The 3466-nt window shown below is 27.1% G+C and overlaps 1 long non-coding RNA gene across 1 annotated transcript; it reads right to left on the reverse strand.

Moving 5' to 3' along the window:
* Positions 1-1752: 1752 nt before the first annotated feature.
* Positions 1753-2555, reverse strand: LOC148200918 (uncharacterized). Its single transcript, XR_015785671.1, has 4 exons — positions 2460-2555; positions 2284-2350; positions 2129-2182; positions 1753-2009 (listed from the first exon to the last, which is right to left on the reverse strand). It is a non-coding gene; the product is annotated as an uncharacterized LOC148200918 (long non-coding RNA).
* Between the last annotated feature and the right edge of the window lie 911 nt (positions 2556-3466).

A 3466-nucleotide genomic window follows, 5' to 3' on the forward strand; every position in this document is an offset into this window, starting at 1 on the left:
AGCAAAATGCTCCATCTTATGACATTATTAGTGAACAATTATTTCGCCTCTCCATTTTTCACAGGTTTGTCAATCCTTTATACCTCTAAGTGATTCCTCTTTTTTACTCCCAATCTTCCTACTGAGATGGATATAGTGGAAAAAAAAGTGGAATTTAACCTTGAACACACTTAAGGGGTGTACGAAGAAATGATGAAGGTGCACAAACAATATTCCATTCTTTGGATCCGGTGGTTCCGAACTGCAGATCCGTAAAGAAGTAAATTAAAAGATATAATAAAAATTGAACTTTTTCTGACGAGGGTATTAATCAAAGTGGAATCAACACTTTAAAATGCCACTTTTATGTTTTTCTCCTCACCTTAAAATGACTCAATGAAACCTGTTGGGTTACAAGGTTAGAACGTATTACGATGTATCATATCATACCATGGAGAAAATAGACGGAGCCTCAGTTTCCATCTCAAGACTCTACGTACTTAATATTGCCATTTGGAAGTCCCGCACCGTTTAGAATATTATACAAAATAATCTTTATAAATCTTCTGACGAACGTGGTAGTCCGCCGAGCTGAGTAACGTAAGCTTGTAACCTGAGTAGGGGTATCAAGGTGATTGAACAAGGCTATGACTTGCTAAAGCTCCTCTGAAGGTTGCAACTTGCTGGTTTGCCCACTCCAAGTCTGGAACTGAGCCATGATCCTTGATCTTGAACAATCATTTATTTTTACGAATATATTAGTATGAGAAGATGAAGATTCCTCCTGTCCTTAATCTGAAGAACTGTTCTAGGCAGACTCATCATAAGACTCAGAAGTCAATTATGTTACTAAATAACTCCTCTCATGCTCCAGACAAAAACTCCCATTATAAATGCATGCATCACAGGCTCAGGCTCCATTTCACCTCTCTCCCTTCTTTTCTCTCTCACAATGTTACCTTTATTTTACAATTTGTTTTTGATTTAATTAATAAATGTTATAATATTGAAGATAATTTTAGCAAAATATTAAAATAATTATATTTTACTATTATCTATGTATCTTATGTATCTTGTAGATATATGATTTGTGACTGAAATACTTATAAATAGAATCACACATTAAATGCTTAAACACTTCGATTTCTAACTTGAAGTATTATTAATTTTGAATCATATTATTCGGTCTTTGTATTTTTCATCCACGATTGTCAGCTTTTTAAAGGAACAGTAGTGAAACAAAGTCTTGCTGTCATTTGTTTGATTGAATCAATAAATCGACGTATAAGACGTAAACTCATATTATCTTTTATTGTTTGTTAAATAAACTGTTATATTACATGAAAATATAAATTTACTTTTTAAATATTATCAAACATAATGTAATTGCAGTTGGTCATACATTTAGTTTTAAAGCATTAACGTTCTTTATATTGCAATGCAATTAAAGTTAACTTAGCTCACCCTTATACAACAATAAATATTAATTAATTTAAAATAAAGTTTAAGAAAAATTATTTTCAACTTTTTTAATAAATAAATATATGTTTTCATGTCGGCTTAACGAATACAAAGTTAAATAAATATTAAAATAAATAAGTTAGAGTTGTCATATCTTTAACTATACATTACTAAAACAATATCTAAGTAATCACCTACCTTTAGTGAATGTTATATGAATTATAATTGGGAGTACTACCTTCAATCACTTGGATAAAATTTTAGAGATGATATTAGATTGAAAACTTAAAATTACACTTCAAAGGAGTAAAAGTAGAAATTACATTTAAATTATGACTTATTTTTTCTTCTGACATGATAATTACTATGGAAAAAAAAATAACATTACATTAAAAAGCTAAAATGGCGTTGTAAATTCAGAATCTCCTCTCGTCTTTCTTTTCACCAAATCATATCTTGTGAATTGCGCAACCCATTTCTATTGATCTCATCACATTTTTCAAATAATATGAGGATTCATGGGCTGCGAGTACATTGAACATATTGCTCATCTGGATTCCTCATCCTTCCTACAAACATATTAAGCATGTTGAGATAATAATCAAATACTCTTAAATAACATGAAGGAATGTGTAGATATAACATTACATATCAAATAAGATCATACATTAATCAAGAATGATCTTACCCTTATATGTTGCACATCGAATTAAGAGAATTGTGGATGTGAAATTTGGGGCAACTGTAATAAAAGTTGTTGGTTAATAGAAAGTAGTTGTTTGTGATGTAATATGAAAGAAGAGAAGAAGAAAACCTAAATATAAAAGTGAAGTAAGAACTAACCATTTAATGGAGGAAGAACCCTTAACCTTTAATCGGAAGATTATCCCTCCGATCATAAAGGTTTCTCCTAATTTAAAAAAAGATATAGAAAAATCAGTATGTTAAACAAATTATAAGATGCAGCGTTGCTTTAAAGTTGGTTTTGTGTTGAGTGTGATTAACTATAAATCAGATACCTTTGGTATTTCCTTGATTTGATTTTGAGATTAGGATCTCATTCTTCAAAAAGTATACATTTTTCTCCTTCTCCTCTTCTTCATCTTTGCTTAGGCCCATTTCATAACTTGCCTGACAGCTCTTTCAATCTCACCTATATATAGATGAAATAAGTAGGTTAAAAAGATTAAATTATTTTAGTAATTCCTTTTAAAATGAATTATTATTTTCATTAAATTATTATTTATTATTGAATAATCAATTATGTTTTTTTATAAGTTATATATATTCCTCTTAAATTTAAATGGTTGGTTTTTTAATAAAAAATTGTTCAGTCTTGTTTATCATTTTCTAATATCAAGATAATATTTTTATTTCATACCTTTAATTTATACAAACAGAAAAAATTTCTTTTTTTATTATTCTAATTTTATATTTTTCATAAGCAATTTAGTAAGATGTAGGATAAGTTCATAACCACATTACTCAATTATTGAAAAAACTATAAGTAAAGAGCGAATTGAAAAAAATATAAAAATTCTAAATACTTCATATATAAAATAAATTAATAAAACATTAATTGAAAATAGTTATATCTATGAGAAATTTAAAACTTAATTAAGAATTAAATTAATACAAACATTAAATAAAGTTTATTTAATTCATCAACTGTAACATGTAGCAATTAGAAATTAATATTCTGCAGTTTAAAATACACGCGCTTGTTTATTTATTCAATGGGTGCATTCATCACAAACTCAATAATATTAATTATTATATTAATTAAAAGTAACATATAATTAAGTTTCATATATATATATATACAATATATTCAATCCATGGAGCAATTTTTCATTACTAAAAAATTAATACGAACTTTAAATAATATTTATGAGATGTATGTTGTCCTTAACAATTAATATTCTACTGTTTACAAAAAATACATTTATTGATTTAATGGGTGCATTCATCACAATTTCAATGATATTAATTATTATATTAATTAAATTTAATATATAATTTAATG

Source organism: Vigna umbellata, chromosome 4 (assembly GCF_029865625.1).
Source record: "Vigna umbellata cultivar VRB3 chromosome 4, Vumbellata_1.0, whole genome shotgun sequence".
In the NCBI taxonomy this organism is placed as follows: Eukaryota; Viridiplantae; Streptophyta; class Magnoliopsida; order Fabales; family Fabaceae; genus Vigna; species Vigna umbellata.